The sequence below is a fragment of the Chiloscyllium plagiosum genome, chromosome 37, assembly GCF_004010195.1.
Source record: "Chiloscyllium plagiosum isolate BGI_BamShark_2017 chromosome 37, ASM401019v2, whole genome shotgun sequence".
NCBI lineage: Eukaryota > Metazoa > Chordata > Chondrichthyes > Orectolobiformes > Hemiscylliidae > Chiloscyllium > Chiloscyllium plagiosum.
In genome coordinates this window covers 11347935-11369897 of record NC_057746.1, presented here as the reverse complement: position 1 = coordinate 11369897, position 21963 = coordinate 11347935, and positions in this window count along the sequence as shown.

Sequence of the window (21963 nt, the reverse complement as noted above, 5' to 3'; positions counted from 1 at the left end):
AAACTATCCTTCTTCCCCTTATGACTCAATTCCTCCAGTCTAGGTAATAACTCATAACACTATTCGGCACCCCTGGACGTAAATAAAAAACAGAGAGATTATGGTTAAGCTGCATACAACGTTGAAAAGGCAACAGATGAATAATTTAGTGCAGTTCTGATAACCACATGATCGAAAGGATGCGATTGCACTGGGGGCAGTACAGAGGAAATTCAGCTATTTATTAGCCGTGATTGCCCTTAAGAGAGGTGACAGAGGATTAGGATTTGTTCTTTGGAACAGCGCAGCTGAGCACGTGGAGACCTGATACAGATGTATAATATTATGAGGTAAAGAGAGATTGGATGGGAATCAGGTGTTCCTATTATTTGAAGGTGAATAACAAGGAGATATCGTTTTAGATTAATGGCAGAATGTTTTCACAGTGTTTGAATGAAAGTCCTTTCACTCAGAGAGTGATGGATGCGTGGAATGTGTTGTTAGGCGCCTCGCTGAGTTGTAAACCTGACTTACTGTGAAAGTAATTGTACGGCCACTAAATGCTGTGGCATTCGAGCCCATGGGATTAGTGCTGGAAAACGGAATGAGTGAAGATTTAATGTAACTTCGGTAGCACCCATCTTGGGGTCTGTAGTGCCTCTTCTGTGCATTTTCGTTACGTGATTTTCTTTGTGTCATTATTTATTGCTGGGGCATTGGTGTGATTGCTTGTTCCAGAAATGATAGCCCGTCTGTAATTGCCTAGAGAAAAGTTAAGCACTAAATAAATTGTTAATGATCTGGTATCACCTCCAGACCAGGCCATGCAGCAGATTTCCTTCCTGAAAGGACATTAGTGAAACAGAATTTTTGTTTTTTTTTAATCTTAGGAGCGCTTTGCTTTTTAATCTCTTAAAATGATTTTATTCGCATCTTATTCCAGTTGAAACACACTTGCAGGTTCAAATAATTTTTCATGTGGTTGCATAGAATGTCCAACAAAATACCTATCCACCAATACCTTATGCGACAAATGCGACAAAGTCTCATAAGTAGACAAGAATTTTGCAATTGTTAGAAAAAAAAGAAACAAGAATTGTTTTGCTGATAATCAAAATTACAAACAGAAAGTGTTGCATTCATTCATACTTAATTTTCCTCTTTGTTTTGCTTGCTCACAGTTAACCTGTTGACGATTGTGGTACTTTATAAGCGAGACTGTGGCCTATCGCTATCTAGGAGCCATGGCAATAGCAGATTTAATGGTGCTTCTGTTCGATCTGATATTTAGACACATTACTATTGTTTACCGGAAGTACCTACATTTCCTGTGGGATACCCCCATTTGCAATGCCAAATGCAATCTTGATCTATACAGCCACCGATAGTTCTGTCTGGTTCACTTTCACCTTCACTTTTGATCGATTTATACCTATTTGTTGCCAGATATTTAAACGCGATATTGCACTGAAGAAACTGCAGCTGTGGTTGTGGGTACAGAGACTGTCTGGAGCCTTTTAAAGAATATTTTCTGGTATTTCATGTTATCAGATCAGTATTCTTTGATGAACACCCCATGGTTTTGTGAAATGCAGCTTCTTATTCAGGTATCTCTGGTCTGGGGAATAATTGAATTCATACATCATATTCTAATCCAAGGTGTTCCATTTGTCCTGGTTTTGTTGTTAAACATTTTCACTGTCAGACACATCTTGGCAAACAATAGAGTTCGCAAAAGATTACGAAGTGAAAATGGTGGGGAAGTACAAAATACTCAGAAATGAAGAACCGAAGGAAATCGATCATTTTCCTGTTTGTAATCAGTGAAAATTCCATTCTGTTATGGTCGGAAATTATGTTTTATTATATCTGGAACCGATATTTTGATGATTATTCTTTGAAATTTCTTTGTGTTATAAATGGGTTTCATGTTACAAATCATAAGTTGCAGCACAAACACAGATCTTTATGCTATAACACCGTGGGCGGCACGGTGGCACAGTGGTTAGCACTGCTGCCTCACAGCGCCTAAGACCCGGGTTCACTTCCCGCCTCAGGCGACTGACTGTGTGGAGTTTGCACGTTCTCCCCGTGTCTGCGTGGGTTTCCTCCGGGTGCTACGGTTTCCTCCCACAGTCCAAAGATGTGCAGGTCAGGTGAATTGGCCATGCTAAATTGTCTGCAGCCTTAGGTAAGGGGTAAATGCAGGGGTATGGGTGGGTTGCGTTTCGGCGGGTCGGTGTGGACTTGTTGGGCCGAAGGCCCTGTTTCCACACTGTAATGTAATCTAATCTAAAAAAAAAATCTCATCAATGTTCAGAGAAAAACTATAAACTGTTCTGAAATGTCCCTTTGCAGCATTCCTAAAACGAAACAAAATTGAAAAATAGCATCGAAAAAAGTGAAGAACAATTTTCAATACACGAACACAAGCTCTCTTGCCAGGCATCGAATTCTGTTGCAAATATCCATGATATGAGCATTCATGGAAGATATCACTGAAACTGAATTTCGAAAATGTTGTGTAAAATGTTTAACAGGATGTGTCTTCAAATTTGAGTCTTTGGGTATTTCCATTTTAAAAAGCTGCGAATACAGAGTTGTGGAGGATGATCCAGTTTCCCTGTTTGCCGTCCTGTCATAACAACATGTGAAATCGAAAAAAAAACAAATAAGAATAATATTGATTTAAAAAAAAAACATTCAATAACAACAGCATATGGTCGGATTTATCAAATTAATCATGATTGAACATAATTATCAGGCTTTTGTTTTCTGTGGCACACGTATGACCATTGGGTGATAAGAAAATAACAGCCCTGAAGAAGGGCTCATGCCCGAAGATTCGATTCTCATGCTCCTTGGATGCTGCCTGACCTGCTGCGCTTTTCCAGCATTACATATTCAGCTTTAGTCCACCACTCCCATCCAAAGTCTATAATTTCTCTTTGTACATAAAGTAATATCGTCTCTTCACATATCTTGTTCATTCAGAGATTATATGTCTAAACTGAAAAAAAAATCTCTTCGTAAGAAAGGCCCGCACATATCTGGAATCAATCTCGTGAATCTTCCCTGGTTTGCATCTACTAAAATTGCACACTTACTCATGTCCCATGATTGCACTTAACACTGCAGCCGCAGTCGAACTAAAACCTTGCCCAGGTTAAGCAACTCAGCAATAAATGCTAGAATATCATTTAGCTTGTATATGTTGTATATTTTGTATATGTTGAACCTGTACACACGTGCACGAGGATGCACAGATCACTTCTAGATTCCCAAAGGATTTCCAGAATCCACAAGGCACAAGTAGGCAGAGGGTAGCATGCTTCCCATTTGTATGCACTAAAGGAATCTGGAGTTTTTTTTATGGATTTACTAAATACGTTGCCTCACGTTTATTCGGATTAAACTCCAACTGCCAGTTTTTAGGCCAATCACGTGACCAATCCAAACCAATTTGCAAATGTCTTGTTTATTTCTTGCAGCTTAATTCCCCACTGCTTTCGCGTAATCGGCTCTCTCTCTCTCTCTCTCTCTCTCTCTCTCTCTCTCTCTCTCTCTCTCTNNNNCTCTCTCTCTCTCTCTCTCTCTATCTATCTCTGTGACACTTTCTATTCCCTCGTCCAATTCAGCAATATCAATTGCATATAGTTGGCGACCGAGGCCGGAACGTCTGGTACACTATTGGTTGCCCCTTGCCAACGAGGAAACGTGAATGACTGGTCACGATTTTGTAGTTTCAGTTTTTTTGATACTTAGTCAATCCTCTAAACAAACTCATAAATTAGTCCAAACCCCAAGTAACTTAACGTTGCATGTTATCTTTTTTATGCTTCATTTATTCAGCAAACTTCTGGAAGTCTAGATGTTTAACAAACAGAGGTTACTCATTAACTACGTGCCTTGTTATGTCGCCCAAGGCCGTTTGTGAGGCGAGCCATCGAGTAACTCACCTCCTGATTTCACAAAACTTTCCATCATCTATAAGGCAGAAATCAGCAGGATAATAACAAATTCCTCATTTATCTAAACTGATGGATGTTCAGATATTGCAGAGATGCACAAAGCTACAGCAGGTGCAGTGTAGAAAGTCTTAACACCGTCCAAAACCACTGCCATCACTGCCTAAAAATAACTGAGCACGAGATATGCAAGAACAAAGACTCCTGCAATTCTATCTTAGACATATGAAATTTTGAGGAGTCTGGAAAGGGTGAACAGAATGAAGCGATTCTTCTGAGGGGAAAGATTAAGTAATGAGAGGTATATTTTTGTTCTAATAAAAAGAGAAAGGTAGCAGGTTACAGAACATTTAAGAAAAAAACTTTTGAGCCGAGGTGCAGGATGTCTGAAATGCCCTGCCTGACAGGAATGTTGAGACCAGCACCCTCACAAGCCTTATAAATGTGCACTTGCAGATAATGAATATCCAAGGCCACTGCCCAGTTCCGGAAAGTGGGTCACATTTACATTTTTGTATCTTCATCAGTTCAGAATTCCTGTGCCAATGGGCGTCCTCTGTCTTGTATAAATCCATGGTTTGTCCTGCTTTCATTGTTCTGCTTTCATTGAGTCTCACTCAAAGGAAACTTCCATTGAATTTCTCATCCCTTCACAGACACTACTCCACCGATACAGATAGTTGTAATATGGCCGTTAACGGCTGTGGCTCTTTGACACATGGGTGTCGTTGATTTTGTAAACTACACCATTGGAATTCAATAGTCTCAGTGTGGACTGCATCTCTTGGGGACAGATTGGAAGGATGGTGATCTAACCCAGCAGCAAAAGATGTGAGCTGCTGCCTTTCTAAGGCAGATCGAGGATGATAAAAAAAGAAGCGTGGACTGTGAGTTCATATGTAGCCGGATAACAAACAGCAAAGGGTTGCAATCAGGAGTCAAACGTATTACAGGAGGATCACTATCTTCATTTAGACCAAGATAAAACATAAAACATAGTAGAGTACAGCACAGTAAAGGCCCTTCGACCCTTTATGTTGTGCTGACGTTTTATCCTCCTCTTTGATCAGACTAACCTACATACCCTTCATACAATTTCCATGTCCAAGGGTCGCTAAAATGTTCCTAATGTGTCTGCCGCTACTACCACTGCTGGCAGTGCATTCCACTCACCCAACACTACCTGCGTCAAGAAGCTGCCTCTGACATCTCCAGTAAACCTTCTACCAATTACTTTAAAATTATGCGTGCCCTCCCCACGTGATAGACCTTTTTAGCCTGGAAAAGATGCACTCTACTTATGCCTCTCAACACTCTGTACATCTCTACCAAGTCATCCTTCTTCACTCTAATGAGAATGAAACACTCATTCCCTTAACCTTTCTTCATACGACATGCATCAGTCTCATGTCATTTCCTGTGGTGATGTCATTTCCTGTTCTTTTTCCCAAGGGGTGATAGATGGGGTCTTACTCGATGTGTTTGTTCATAGATTTCCGGTTGGAATTCCATTATTCTCGGAATTTTCGTGCATGTCTCTGTTTGGTGTGGCCAAGAATGGATCTGTTCTCCCAGTCAAAGTGGTGTCATGTCGTTTTGTGGCTAGTTGGTGTTCATGTATCCTGTTGGCTAGTTTTCTGCCTGTTTGTACAATATAGTGTTTGTTACAGTTCTTGCACTCTATTTTGTAAATGGCATTAGTTTTGTTTGTTTGTTGTCTCCATAAGGCGTTTCAAGTTAATTAGCTGCTGTTTTAATGTGTTGGTGGGTTTGTGGGCAACCATGATGCTAAAGGGTCTGAGTAGTCTAGCAGTCATTTCCGAGATGTCTTTGATGTAGGTGAGAGTGTCTAGGGTTTCTGGATGTGTTTTGTGTGCTTGTTTGAGTTTGCTGCTGAGAAATCTGTGAACTGTGTTCATTGGGTACCATTATTTTTGAATACACGGTATCACCAATACTGTGTATTCATCAACAGTGCTTCGCGCAGAGGTCCGCTGAAGATGTTATACACTAGCGTGATGAGACATCTGGAAATGAAACTTTGAGCTCAGCGAGCAAACCTACATACAGAACTTCAACCTTAGCTACAAACCTTCTCAAAACTCGCTACTACCTTGCACGTTACACCATAAGACATAAGACATCGGAGTAGAAATCAGGCCATTCAGCCCATCGAGTCTATTCCTCCATTCAATCATAACTGTTGCGTTTCTCAACCCCATTGTCCCACTTTCTCCCCGTAACCCTTGGTACTCAAGAACCTGTCTGAACCTGTCTCAAATATGGCTAATGGCCTGGCCTCCGCAGCCTCCTGTCGAAATGAATTCCATAGATTCAACAGTCTTTGGCTGAAGAAGCTTCTGCTTATCTCCATTCTAAAAAAAAATCCCTTTACACGAAGATTGTGCCCTCGGGTCCAAGCTTCTCCTACTCGTGGAAACACCTTCTCAATATCTGCACTCTTCGAGCCATGAGTATTCTGTATGTTTCAATTAGATCCCGACGCATTCTTCCAAACTCCATCGAGTCAGACCCAGAGTCATCAAACGTTCCGTATATGTAACAGGTTTCATTTTGGGAACATTCTTGTGAACTTCTTCTGAACGCGCTGCAAGGCCAGTACAAACTTCCTGACATGTGGGGTCCAAAACTGTGCACAATACTCCAAAACTGTCATGTCTAGAGCCTGACTGAGCTTCAGAAGTACATACTTTCTTTTATATTCAGGTCCTCTAAAGTACATATGCCATTATTGCATTTGCCTTCCTACCTACTGACTCAACATGCAAGTTTACCTTGAGAGAATCCTGGACTAAAACTCTCGAATGTTTTTGCACTTTAGACTTCTGAATATTCTTCCAATTTAGAAAATAGCCCACGTTTCTATTCTTCCGACCAAAGTGAGTGAAATCACCCTTGTCCACGTTGTACTTCATCAATTGAAAATTGAATGATTTTGTTGTGTTCCATAAATGTGCATTGTATTGAATCAATTTCGATGCACATTGGCGATTATGATCTGTACAGGATATCTGCAGGTCAGAACAGTGCAGAGTGATCCAAGTTCAGTCTAACTAATGTTGAAAGAGACCACATCCAGTATAGTGCTCAGAATATAAAGGTATATGGAGAGCAACTTTTACTCACATTCCACAATTGAGTTTTAGGAAAATGGTAGGGTGTTCAAAATTAAACACAGAAATGCCATACGGTCTCGCCCAAATGCATGAAGACAGGAAACGTAAACAAAGTTCCACAAGTACCTAATCTCTGACATGACAAGTTCCATGAACGAATTATGACGAGAGATTAGACAGACTATTGCCATTTATCTTCCAACAGAGGAGTTTGAGAGGTGTCATGATTGAGAGTTTAAGAGGACTTGAGGTCGGTGTGAGAGGAGAAAATATTATCTGTACCTGGAAGCATCACTGACTTTGGGGAATAGATTTCATTCAAGAGACAGAGATGTGCGGGAAACTGTTTTACCCTGCGCAGGTGGGAATGTGGAATTCATCACCACTTTAGATGATAAAGAAAAAAACATTCCAAGAAATGTTTGGATATGCACTTGCTGAGAAAATGGGATGTGAATACTTCAGTGATCATCCCTGTTTGGCACATCGATGACCGTCCAAAGGGAACTTTTTGTTTTGTAGATAGACGTAACCCGGTGGCTATAATCTTCAATTTAAATCCCTCACGCCCTCATGCAGGTAGTGACGCTGTGATAGGCTGTCCATTGTATTACTAACTTAGTTAGCCCTGCCTCCCCACTCGCTGCTTACTCGATTCATCTAGCCTTCCTCAGAAAATATCAGAGTCTCCAGGATAATCCGCTAGCCCAACTGCTCCCAACACGGTCCCATAACCTGCATGCGAACAAACGCACCCTAGAATCCAACACTCAGATCCTATATATTAGAGAGTAAGCATCGCTTTTAAATGTTGTGTCTGTGATAGTTTGGAGGACTGCCTTTTCTTGGTGGGGGAGATTCTTTCGATGGACTGCGTAAATTTTACAGGCCACGTCTTTGGAGTAGCGCACAGCTGAAAATGCAACCAGTCTGAAGATACAGGAGAACAGCATTAAATGTATCTACTCATAAGAAGATTTCAATTCTGAGAGTCAATTTTAGGATACCACGACATTTAATTTGAAATATATTGACGAAATATTCCCATTTAAGCTCAATTCTCCGACAGGTTTTATAGGAAAATGATTTACATTGACTGTGCTACATGTTCCTTATGGAAATATGCAGCAGAAATAAAACTTCAACTCATTGCCAACGAGGACTTTGAATCGGATTCTTTGGATGTCATCATATATCAAGTGAATCGTGACCTGAGGGACAATTTTTGGGAGGATCAGGGGATAGCACAAGAAGTTGAAACGAGTGCTGTACAGGAGTGGATATCATTCACTCTAGCAACGACCCTATTTTCTGGCATCCCAACAGGGAATTTCAAAGGTAATTTACTCAGGGACAACATTGCCTGTTTGCTGGTTCATGAGAAAACTGAAATGTTTGACACATTGTGGTCCCAGCGAAATTTCCAGTTAACAATTAAAATTATCTGAAAACGCGCTGCCTCGGAGTTTATCATAGAGAGATATGCTAAATTACAAGGGGACAAATATTCGTCTTGCAATATGCATCGACTGATTTACAGGAATTTTAAACCATATTACACAGTGCTTGCTGCAATCCGTTTCCAGGTAATTGCTGTCAACATGCCTAAAATTTCAAATCTCTGTATATTTTCTTGTTTTTGTTGCATGACATTTTATGTTTATTCACTCCTTCCTTACAGAGCATTGGCAGTTGTCCTTTGTACACACAACTTGAACTACCAACGCATTAAACAACTCATCCTATACCATCGTCACCAAAAATAAAACAATGGAACCCGTGCAGATACATTTATCACCTGTTTCCTTATCTTTATTTACTGGATCACTGGCTCCTTTCCAAAACTGCAATTTACAATTATTCAACGGGAGCATATCTTTCCGTACCACAGGCTCCCTTAACTCCAGTGTAAAACACAAGCTTTTCACCCGTGACCATTCTCTCCCTCTGTCGTTTCTTACCATCCCATGGCCTGAAAAGAGATTACTGGATACAAAACATGAACTTAACTTTCTCTCCCAAATGCTCCTAGACAAGTGCACCATTATTTTCTGATTTTATTGTTGTTCCTCTGACATATTCTTCCGCAGACGACATGGTTTTCTTCTGCATTATCTAATTGGGATGTCGCGTTTAGTATCTGTAATGACATCATTGCACATTGGAAATGATTGCGGAAGGACTTGGTTTTGGCATTGCTCATCTCTCTGACATCTGTCATCACAACCACGAAATTCAATAATTTAGATATTTAATTCGACTTAATTTAGCAATTTCTCTCCGCAAAAATGTTAATGCTTTAATATTACCGCAAGACAGTAAATACTTTACTGAATCAGTCATTTATCTTCATATGGATGTAACAATGAGGTTAAAGGTCATCACTCCAACACCAACACCGTCTGAACGTCGACAACTGACTGACAATGTACACTGGTACATACAGCAATATCTATGTGGCGCGAATTGACACTCACATTCCCCGCTGATTTCAATCATCATGACGTTCAGATGCTTAGCAAATTCAAACGTTTTGGAGTATTATCAATTTGGAAATGCCAAAATGGGACTGAGGTGTACAAAGTTAAAAATCACAAAACACCGGGTTGTAGTCCAACTAGTTTGTGGGCGGCACGGTGGCACAGTGGTTAGCACTGCTGCCTCACAGCGCCGGAGACCCGCGTTCAATTCCCGCCTCAGGCGACTGACTGTGTGGAGTTTGCACATTCTCCCCGTGTCTGCGTGGGTTTCCTCCCACAGTCCAAAGATGTGCAGGTCAGGTGAATTGGCCATGCTAAATTGCTCGCAGTGTTAGGTAAGGGGTAAATGTAGGGGTATGGGTTTCGCTTCGGCGGGGCGGTGTGGACTTGTTGGGCCGAAGGGCCTGTTTTCACACGGTAATGTAATCTAATCTAATCTAGTTTAATTGAAAACACTAGCTTTTGGAATGCTGCACTTTCGAAGATTGATTGCTTCAGGGCTGCAAAGGGGTTCAGGGTAGTGTCTATTAAAATATATATTTTTTACCGACTATTGTACAAGATGTCCAGGAGAGGTATTTCTGAGGCAGTGCTCTTTATTCTTGACTGCTGTCGCTTCACGAGAATGGGAAAATCCAACCATGCAGGAATTAACATAGAAATGCAGATAACATTAGCGAGTTTTGAGAAGATTTGAAGCTCAGGTTGATGTTCTGGATGTGGGTTTGCTTGCTGAGCTGGATGGTTCATTTCAGACTTTTCGTCATTACACCTGGTAACATCTTCAGTGAGCCTCCGAATGAAGCACTGGGGGTGTAGCCTGCTTTCTATTGTATGATTGAGAAAAAGAACAGGAAAGGAAAACACAATAGGAAATTATGTCACTACAGGAAATGACATCAATAACCCAAGTAAATTCAAACGTACAAATAGAAAGTGGGCTACACCAGCAGTGTTTCACTTGGAGGCTCACTAAAAATGTAACCTTGTATGGTGACGAAACGTTTCAAAACAGGCATTCCAGCATAGCGACCAAACCTTCATCCAATAGATAATATATTTTCCCTTTCATCGTTATTGCAATCGTTGCCCCTCTGATGCACCTGGGAGTTTTCTGTTGTTTCCTCTTGAAATATTCCACCGAAATTATCAGTATATATTAATTCTAGACATGGGCAGCTCATGAAGCGGTTACGTTTGTGATTGGACTGAGTGTTTTTTTGAACTCTTGAATGCCAATTATTTTCGAGGCAGTAATTGTTCATTCACAAATATTCTGATCAGTAATTTCATTTCCCTTTCCTTGTCCATCTCTTGCAGTAAATCTGCTGGCAATTGTGATTCTGCCGAGGGAAAGTGCAGCCTCTTCATTTGTACGACTTTCTACCTGCTGTCCATGGCGGCAGCGAATCAAATCGTCATTACCACCGAGGCCATATTGGGACTGCACAGATTTTTAATAATCCTACAAATCATTCCTGTCTGTCGTGTCACATGTTTTCTGGCTCATCAGGCAACAGGCTGCTCTATCTGGTTCAGTGTCACTTTTACCATTGATTGATTTATGGCCATTTATTGCCAGAAGCTGAAGACGAGGTATTGTAACATTAAAGCAGATCATTTTAGAAGAGAAGTGAGGAGTAATTTCTTCAGCTAGGGAGTGGTGGGACTGTGGAATTCATTTCCACGGAGTGCAGTGGAGGCCGGGACGAAATATTTTCAAGTCAGAGATTGATAAATTCTTCATCTCACAAAGAATTAAGGGCTACAGGGAGAGTGTGGGTAAATGGAATTGAAATCCCCATCAGCCATGATCAAATGGCGGATTGGACTCAATGGGGCGAATGGCATAACTTCCATTCCAATGTCATATGATCTTTGAACTGCAGCTTTAGTTTCGTCAACAACGTGTTCTCTTCTCTTTCATCAAAACAAAATATACCCTTCTCCTTTGTGTAGGAATCTGAAAGGATTGTTGATAAAATGTCATAGTTCTTTCACGAAAAGCCAATCTTTCATATTAATCATGGATGGTTGTTTTGTTTTTTAACTGGCGAGATACTATATTAACACTAATTCTCCCATTTGCTCTAATTCTGCTCGTTAATGCTCTTACTTTCAGTCATATTTTGTAGGCTAATCAGGTTTGCAGGGGAATGAAGAGGCCCATGAAAACCGGGTATCACAGAGACCCAGCGTTACAGAGCAGTGATTTTACTCTTCACCATATCTGACAGCTTCATACGTCTGTGGGTGACTAATATTACAGATTTCACATATTCCAGAATCGCAAATTCTTCTCAAAGATTGCAGCTTATCTTTATAAATTTTTGAAGAATTTGATTTGATGCTGCGGAATTAAAATTGTTGCACAAATGCATTTATTTATTTGGCGAATCAGTCCACAAGCAGAGAACAGTTCAAAAGTGCAGTGAAGCATTCATTTACAAAAATTATTGAATTGATTAAGAAAGACCTGAAATGATAAACAGAAACCTTGTTTCTACTCCATCAGCCAATTGATATATATGATGTATATGGGATGAAGCATCCAGATTGAAGGCAGAAGGCGAAGGAGGCAATGGGTTTGGCCGGAAATGGGGAATGTGGCGGTATGTTTGGAGAGGCACCATGCAGAAGAGTGTGTTGGAGCAGTTGTCTTGGGAAATGATTGTTTGACATCTGCGAACGTGAAGTGCAACTGTTCATGTGGTGATTCAGGACTCCAGATGGATGGAAGGTATTTGGTCTGAGAGATAAACCTAAAGCTGCAGCTCATCAACTTCGATGAATTGTCACCAACTATGTCGTATCGTTCAAGTTAGTTGGTATCAGAAATTGTTTGCCGCCCGGCATTGATCACCACTGAATGGAAAACTGGACAAATCAATATCCTGACTATAATCTGTCAGGTTAGATCATTGTAACAGAAACTTCAATATTTACAATTCTAATCTTACATCAGAAATTTCCACGTTTCTTCTTTTATCAGATAATGGTACAATAATTTTCTGCTTAGCCTCTTCATAAACAACATCCTTCTTGAAGAAGGAGTAACGTGTCCTCAAAGTCATTAAAGGAAGAATTCTCAATCAGTGACTGAAGTACAGCTACGAAAGAAAAGTTCTGTGTCAACAGGAAAGTAATGGAATAATTTCAAAGATAGGAAGTCTGTTAACTCTGATTATCCTATATATCCCAATTAAATCCCCTCTTAGCCTTCTTCTCTCCAATGACAACATACACAAGTCCCTCTGTTTTTCTGCATAAGGCCTTGCCTCTAGCCTGGTAAATCTCCTCTGCACCTTTTTCAATGCTTCCGCATCCTCCCTGTAATGGGACGACCAGAATTGTACACAGTACTCCAAGTGAGGCCGCACTACTATTTTGTCCTTTAGCAGAATGACATCACAGCTCCCTTACTCAATTCCTTTACCAATAAAACCTAACACACCATATGCGTTCTTAACAGCACTATCAACCTGGGTGGCAACTTTGAGGGATCTATGTACATGGACATTGCTTTAGCGTGGAGAAATATATGACAGATTTCAAACCCCAACAATCATTGAAAACCAAACTAAAACCTACGTTCTGTGGGAACCTGATTCCACCTGTTCATGGTGCTTCTATTCTTCCAATGTAAAAAACAAACACTGACCGCCTCACAAGGTGTTCACTTTCGTGGTTTCAAATGGGAAGCTATATTCCTATGGCTCAAAGTCTCTCTTCAGAAACAAAAAGGATAAAATACACCTCTTGAAACCATACCGTTATCGTATTTGTTCTATCTATTTCTTTCTGTGTAGGAATTCTTGCTTGCTAAGCTGCAGAAGTTGAAATTAGCAAGTAATTCAGCCAATCATAGTTTCTGTTTAGCATCGATTAACCAAATTTGTTTCCAGTTAGCAGGTATTTACCTGCTGATTGCACGAAAGTGTTGAACACTTTAGTTTTTGTCTGCGCTTGGTTGTTCATAAACTCGATGATATTACTCAGTTTCTGCAAATCTTTCAGGCTTCTGATGATCCAACGTTGTTTGTACTTCATTTCCAAAGCTTCAGCTCAGCGTGTTGAGACACAATGCATTCTGATGAAGGCATATTCCACGTGATAGTCATCATCTGAAGACAGAAGAAATTAACGGAACATCCTTTGTAACGTTTGTGTTCCCACAATGAACTGTGACCGCATAAATTTGATAACGAAGATCAAAGTTCATAATCAGAAGCCGCAACAGGACAATTGGGAACTTCATGCTTGTCGCACAAGCTGCTTCGAACCGAATAGGATTAAAAGAAGGGGGAGAAATTTGAGAGGACATGTAGGGAAATCATTTTGTTGCAGAAAGAGGTGGGAATATGGAACACACTCCCAATAAGTATTTTGGAAGCATAAACGCTTATAATGTTTGACTTTATCGGTGTACATTCTGGTAAATCTCCTCCACACTACCTCAACTGTAGTGTTATCTCTCCTACAATGCTGATTACAGAACAATAGATAACATTCTAATAGTTGTTTAACTAATGTTTCAGACGGCTCCAGAACCAATTCCCTGCTCTTGAACTGTAAAACGAGCACACATTCCACATGCTTTTTTAGCTACTTTATTTAACTGACCTGGTTCTTTGTGACATTCAATCTGATTTAATTTAACTTCTTGACCTTGCTGGTGTTATTGTGTACGCACTCCTTGCGTCATTTCTATAGATCCTTTATATCTCCAATTCGTCTTGCTAACTTGTAGGTACTTTTAAAGCTAAGCGTTTCTAAATGTATTGCATTCAGGTCGGCAAATTATCATTCAATCGTGTGTGGTCCAATGTGTTTTTTTTATTAAGAATATGTTGTTTTGAAGTCGCCGCGCAGAACATAATTGTTCATTGACTTCAGTTAACAGCAGCCTCTCCTAGCATGGAATTGGTCCTCTGTGAACTGCAACACGGCAGTAATAAGTGGTGCCGTGTTTTAATCAGTTATTCCAATGTGTTGGCCAGAGTCCACCAATTAATTGACCGGGGTGTTTAACTTCACTAAGAAGAGGAAAGAATGTATTGTGCAAAATCAATACTGTGCCAGGTAGATGACTACCTCTTCAAAGTGCATGATTTTTATTACCCTTTGTTGTTGTTCCTCGTAAGTGCCCATTTCGGGCTGTTTGTCCACAGATTGCCGAATGCAAGAAGGCAATCTAACAGGGTACTGTAGAAATTTAACAAAATGCTTTCCATTTACTGTCGTGACATGAGGTTTAAGGGCAGGGAGGTTATGTTGGAGGTGTGCAACGCTTTGGAACGGCAATAGTTAGTGCACTGTGTACAGTTCTGTTTCCTGTAGAATGGGAATGATGTGAAAAAGATAGTGAAAATTGCTGGAGAAGGGTATCAAGTCTGGAAGCAAGAAAGACGGACCATCAAAGGCATAGATGATGATGAGCCAGAAAGGTAGTAAAGTTGCGAATGGAGAGAATAATTCGGTGCAGTTCGATTGAGTATGCTGAAATCAGTCCATACAATGAAGGGGTCTAGGGTCTAGGGATGGGTAAAGGTCATGGGAGAAGGTATTCAGTCCATACACTTATTCAACACGATATTAAATTCTGAAACTGCAGCGGTAACAAACGCAAAGTTAGGTATGATTACTCTAGTTGCATTGAGCCTCAGTGGACAACTAAACAGAACTGTGACAGAAATGTTGGGCAAGGAACAAGGTGGTTGTGTTGAACTCACAGGAAACTAGCAGTGCACGGTCATTAATATGAAAAGAATACTAGTGATTTGCAAAGCAGTGACTCGGAATATGTTTTATTATGCTAATGCAGAATATACTGCTAAATGTCCAATGTAGATAGTGCATTGAGTTACTTGCAGGTGAAACATTGCTTCACCAGGAAGATGAATATGGTTCAGTGTTCACTAGAAACAGGGACCTTGTTGATAGTGAGAACACCGTGGACCAGATGAAACGGATTGAACAGATTGATATTGAGGAAGCGGAACTGGAAATTCTGGGAAGAATCAAGATAGATGAATGCCCCAGGGCCGGACCAAATATATCCAAGGTTACTATGGGCAACGAGGAATGAGTTTGCTGTGTCTCTGGCGATGATCTTTGCATGCTCACTCTCCATGGGAGTTGTACCACCTAGCTGGGGGGAGGCGAGTGTTCAAAAAAGAAAATAGGGAAATCCCTGGGAATCACAGATCTTTCAGGCTTATACCTGTGATAAGCAAGGTACCGGAAAGGATTCTGAGAGATAGGATTCATGACTATTTCGAAACAAAAACATAGCTTCATTAAAGGCAGTCAGTATAGTATTGTGAGGGGAAGATCATGCCTCAAAAGCCTGATTGGGTTCTTTGAGTATATGACGAGTTAAGTTGAGGAAGGTCAAGCAGTGGATGTGATGTATATGGATTTCACTAATCCTTTGATAAAGTTCCCCATGGTAGGCTCATTCAGAAACTTAGAAGGTATGGGATACAGGAAAACTTGGCTGACTGGCTGAAGAATCTGCTTTCCAAAAGTGGACAGCCAGTCATAGTGGATGGAAAGATTTCTGCCTGGAGGATGGTGGCCAGTGGTGTCCCGCAGTGATCTGATTTTGGGATTCCGATGTTTGTCTTTTTTTTAATGACTTGGATGAAGAGTGGAAGGGTGTGTTAGTAGGATTGCCAATGACTCAAATGTCGGTGGTGTTGTAGATAGTGCCCATGGTTGTTGCAGGCTACAACAAGACAGTGACAGAATGTAGGTCTGGGCTGAGAGGTGGCAGATGGAGTTCAACCTGGATAAATGTGAAATGATTTGTTTTGGAAATTCGAACATAAATGCTGAATGCAGGGTTAAAGATAGGATTTTGGCAGTGTGGAGGAACAGTGCATATTGGGATCCATGTACACAGATTCGTCAAATTTGCTAAGAAAAAGGTAAGGTGGTTAAGAAAATGTATGGTGTTTTGGCTTTCATTAACATGGGAATTAAGTTTAAGAGTTGTGATGTTACGCTGCAGCTCTATAAAACCCTGGTTAGACCATACCAGGAATATTGTGTCTAGTTTTGTCGCCTTATTATAGGAAAGATGCCAATGCTTAAGTGCGCGTGCGAAGTGTATTTACCAGGATGCTGCCTAGATTGGAGGGCTTGTCTTATGAAGAGAGATTGAGTGAAGGAGGGCTTTTCACATTGGAGAGAAGGAGGAAGAGAGGTGACTTGATAGAGGTGGAAAATGTAATAAGAGGAGTAGATAACCAGAGACTTTGCCTCTGTCCAGAAATGGCTGTCACGACGAGTCATGGTTATAATGTGATTCGGGAGATGTCAGAGGTAGTACGCAGATGATGGTAGTGCATGGAATATACTGCCAGCGGTAGTAGTAGATTTAGAGACATTAGGGACATTTAATTGACTGCTGAACAAGCACATGGGCGGGAGTTAATTGATGGATGTGCAGGTGATGTTGATCTTAGATTAAGATAAATGCTCAGCACAGCTTCCTGAGCCAAACGGCCTGTACTGTGTTGTACTGTTCAGTGTTCTATGTTCCATTTGAGACTTTGGCAGTGATGGCAGGGTTTGCACCTTCTGAGATGCCATGGAAAAATGCCTTGAGTGTGTTGTGATGCGTTGGAAGTGGAAGAGGAGTGTCCCAGAAAACAAACTTACCGTAATCCACTCCTTACGATTTGCATGTTATTGCAGACATTTGTATGCTGTGTCTTGATGAATGTAATTTGTTTGATAAATTCGTTCTGTTCTTTTTGTATGATTTCTTTGAAATCCTGCCACAACATTGATTTTCTTTGTGCAAGAAAGACGATATTCAGCTGCTGTTTATGACGACAAAAATAACTTGTTCTGCACGATTACGTAGGATTATAGTTAATGATAGAGAGATAAACATAATGCAATTTCTATCCTGATCAATCTTCAGCAAAACTTTATACTTCTACGCGACAAAGATCGTAAGACCAAAAGCCACAAGAGCAAAGGCAGTCATTTCTGCCCATCTAGTCTACTCTAGTATTCAATGAGATCGTACCTGGTATGATTATCTTCGGGTGCACTTGCCTGCCTTTTCCGCACTCCCCTCGATTCCCTTCCAGATTCATTTATTTTACTCCTAAACATGCTTCGTCACCCAACCTCGGTCGTCCTCCATGGCAAAATGAAAATGCACAAACTCACTCCCCACTGACAGCATGAATTCTTTCTCATTTCTGTCTTGAACGGGCGACCCCTTACTGTCAGTTGATGCTTTTCCTACCGGATCTTGACTTTTGTTTCCAAAACGGGACGAATACTCCTCATCCAGCCTGTCAAGTTCCGAAAGCAGTTTGATTGCTTCAATAAGGTTCCCTTCCATTTTTCTAAATTCCTGATTAGAGGCCCAAACTACTTAATCTTTTGTTGTAAAACAATCCCTCCATACCTGTTAAAAGCCCAGCAAGCGTTCACTGGACGGCCGACCATGCCAATAAACGTTTCATTACGTTACAGGACCAAAATTGTTTGTACTATTGTTGGCATTGTCCAAGTAGCATGTTGCACAGATTTGCATCTTTTGCTACCCTATTCGCTATGAAATAAAGATCTATATTTTGCTTCATTTGCCTTTCCTGTTCCCCGTTGATCTTAGATACGAGCATTCTGTGATTCCTGGACGAGGAGACCCAAAACTTCAGTTCTGCTGATTTACTGCAGTCTATCTCCATTTAAATCGTGCTTGGTCTTTTTGTTTTTTCTCCACCCTCGAGTACACGGCATCACGTTTATCCAGATTGAAGTAAGTTCATCATTGTTTTGCCCAATCACTTCAATTCTATCTGGACATTATTTCTTGTCCACGTTGTGTCTGTTTTTCAGCATTTATATTCCAATATATTTGTATGTAATCAAGAAGCTTCTATCTAGTGCCCCTCGTCCAAAGTCGTTAACATGTTTTGTAAATAGTCACAGTCAAGGACTGATCCCTGTGGTATTCTGCTAATACCAGTTTAGCAGAGCGAAAATATCCCCTTTATTCCGATTCTCTGCTTTCTACTGATACACAGTTCTCGAAGCGAATATGCAGCATGCAAAGCCATGGGTCTTATATTATTCGGGAGTTTGATCTTATCAAACGCTTTCTGGAAGCTTCGTTTTGTTTTTAACATTCACTGCTTCCTTTTTATTGACACACCTGTTATCTCCGCAGTTAATTTGTCAGACATGTTTTGCCTGTTTCAGGAAACCTTTGTGGCATTGCTTGATCATGTTATTTATGTTAAATGCTTTTCTATTAAAATACGTGCTGCTAACACTTTGCATCGACGCTGCAGAGAGTGCAGATTTTGCTCTCTCGGACATAGAACATAGAACATAGAACATTACAGCGCAGTACACGCCCTTCAGCCCTCGATGTTGCGCCGACTGTCATACCAATCCGAAGCCCATCTAACCTACACAATTCTATGTACGTCCATATGCTTGTCCAATGACGACTTAAATGTATTTAAAGTTGGCGAATCTACTGCCGTTGCAGGTAAAGCATTCCATACCATTACTACTCTCTGAGTAAAGAAACTACCTCTGACATCTGTCCTATATCTATCACATTGACGGGTTTCCTAAGTGTTGCTTGACATGCACTCATCCAGGTAAATGTGGAGTGTTCCATCATGCTCCTGACTTATGTTTTGTCAATAGCTCACAGGTAATTGCATCAGATATCGATAATCAGTGTGCATGATATAAAGTGGCCTTAGTTTATTACAAAGAGCTCAAGTCACTTGGAAATCACTCAGGTGAGGAAAGCTGGCCATTTCAATTATACTGAATAAATGTCATACAATCATGGGACCACACAATACAAAGGAGACTCTTCTGTCTATCGAGGCTGTAAAGCCAAAAATAAATGACGATCTATACTACTCCCATTTTCTTGCACTCTGTCCATATCCTTGAATCGGATGACACAGGAAAGTGGGGACTCCAGATGCAGAAGATCAGAGTCGAAAGGTGTGACGCTGGAAAACCATATATATATTCAGGCAGTATTCGGGTAGCGGGAGTGTAGATGTTTTGGAGATAAATCTGACATTCCCATTGAAGTGCTTATGCCCGAAGAAATGACTCTCCTGCTCTTCAGATGCTGCCTGAACTGCTGTCCTTTTCCAGGGCCACACTTCTCGTCTTGAATCTTATTATATCCAAGGGCTCATCCAAATACATTATTTTAAAAAAGGTTTTGAGGTTTCTCAACGACAATGCCCTCCGAGGTAGTGCATCCCAAACTCTGATCAACCTCTGGGTGAAAATAATTTCCTCACCTTTTAAACTATTGCATTCACATTAAATTGATATTGCCTTGTTTTTGACATTGATTTCCTATCCAGCGTGTCTATGCCCATATTAATTGTATACACCTATCACAGGACCCCCACACGCACTTCTCTATTCCAAACAAACGGCCACAAACTTATCGATCCTCGTTTGTCACTGAAATGCTCCATTTCAGAAAACATCCTCCCGAATTTTCCTTGCAGCTCGCACATTGCAAAGGTCTGTGGTATATAGAGCAGAACTGGATGCAGTATCCCAGATGTGACAACAACAAGGTCTGTGCGATGCCAACATATCTTCCCTGTGTAATCTGTGTCTCAACTATTAAAAATTAACCACTTAACCCTACTTGTACCCTTGTGGATGTGTGGAAAACCATTCCAAGATCTTTTCGTTTAGTTTAGGCTTATGGAAGGTAAACTGGGTCCGTGATTAATAGTACTGCCTCACAGCACCAAGGGCCCACACTTGATGTGTGACTGTCGATGTTGGGTTTGCACGACTTGCCTGTTCAGGTTTTCACCGGGTGCTCACAGTGCAAAGATGCAGGGGGGTAGTTAGGTCGTCCAAGCTAAATCGCCCAAACGTGGATCAGCCAAGAGAAATGCAGGGATAAGTTAGGACACTCCTCAGAGATCTGTTTATACACAAATAGCGCAATAGCTGGTTTTCACGCTCGACACAATCTATGATGATTCCCATTGTCCTGCGAATGTCGTCATTGTAATTTCTCAAGAAACGGTCTCAAATTGTGTATAGGCCAGAATGTTACAAACTGATACCTTCTTTTGGTATTTTTGCTGACAGTAAATAGTGTAAAGATCGGGTTCCCACCTCGGAGAAATTGTGGTCTATCCAAATGTTTCACGCGTTATCTCGTGACCGTGGCAGTAGCGGATCCACTGGTTGTCATCTTCGACCTGATATTGAGGCATATTCCAATTCGTTATCCGCATCATTTTAATTGATTTGCTTCCATCCGCATTTGCTGTCATCCTGTATGCAGTCATAGATTGTTCTGTCTGGTTCACTGGAACTTTCACAATGGTTCCATTTGTGGCTATTGGTTTCCAGAAGCTGAAACCTAAATATTGCGCTGCAAACAATGTAGCTCTCGTTCTAGGAATCGTGACTGTTCTGAATTTCTTAAAAAATATTTTCTGGTATGTTATGCTACTTGGCCGTTATTTGCTTCAGAATTCTGGCTGGTTTTATTGAATTTCAGCAAGTAATTGAACCTCACCGGTGTGGGCATCCATCGAGTTCTTCCACTACTATTAACTACGTGTTTCCCGTTTGTGCTAATAGTGATGTTCAATATTTTCACTGTGAGGCACATCATAGTGGCCAGCAGAGCTTTCGAAAGGCTCCAGGGTCAAAGCAATGGGGGTCCTCCCAGAGACACACAGACGGAGAATCAAAATAAGTCCATCATTCTGCTGTTTGTTGTTTCAGGCAATTTCATATTGCTTTGGTCTTTTTTTCATGCTACATTCCATATGGAACCGTATGTCAGGTTTGGAACTAACTCGTATGATTCTACATAACTTTGTACAAGAAATAGGATACATGCTTCAGCTCCTGAGCTGTTGCACAAATACGTGCATTTATGCTGTGACACAGCGGAGGTTAAGAGAGCAGTTCAAAAATTTGATTCAATGCCCATTTATTTCTCTAGTTCAGTTCATTCGATTGTGAGAACAACATAATATTTCACGACTTATAGCCATCTCAGAAGGGAATGTGGGAAATGTTAATGTTTTCAGAAGAAATACATACTCATGCTTAATTCCTTCACTGAGATCCTTTGTGGTGTCACCCTAAACGAAATATAAAACTACAGTTGAACAACAGTTGAATTGATTGATGTTGTTCTGCAGTTATATAGAACCCTATTGAATATCACTCTCAGTTCTATGGGCAGATCTAATCATTACACCTTAGAATGAATGTGCTGGCATTGGTAGCAGTACATCCTGGGTTTAAACGAAAATTACTTTAAGTTATACAGAGATGTTATTGAGATTCTCAAAATTCGGCTTGGTTTCTCCGGTCGTTTCCATGACATTGCTG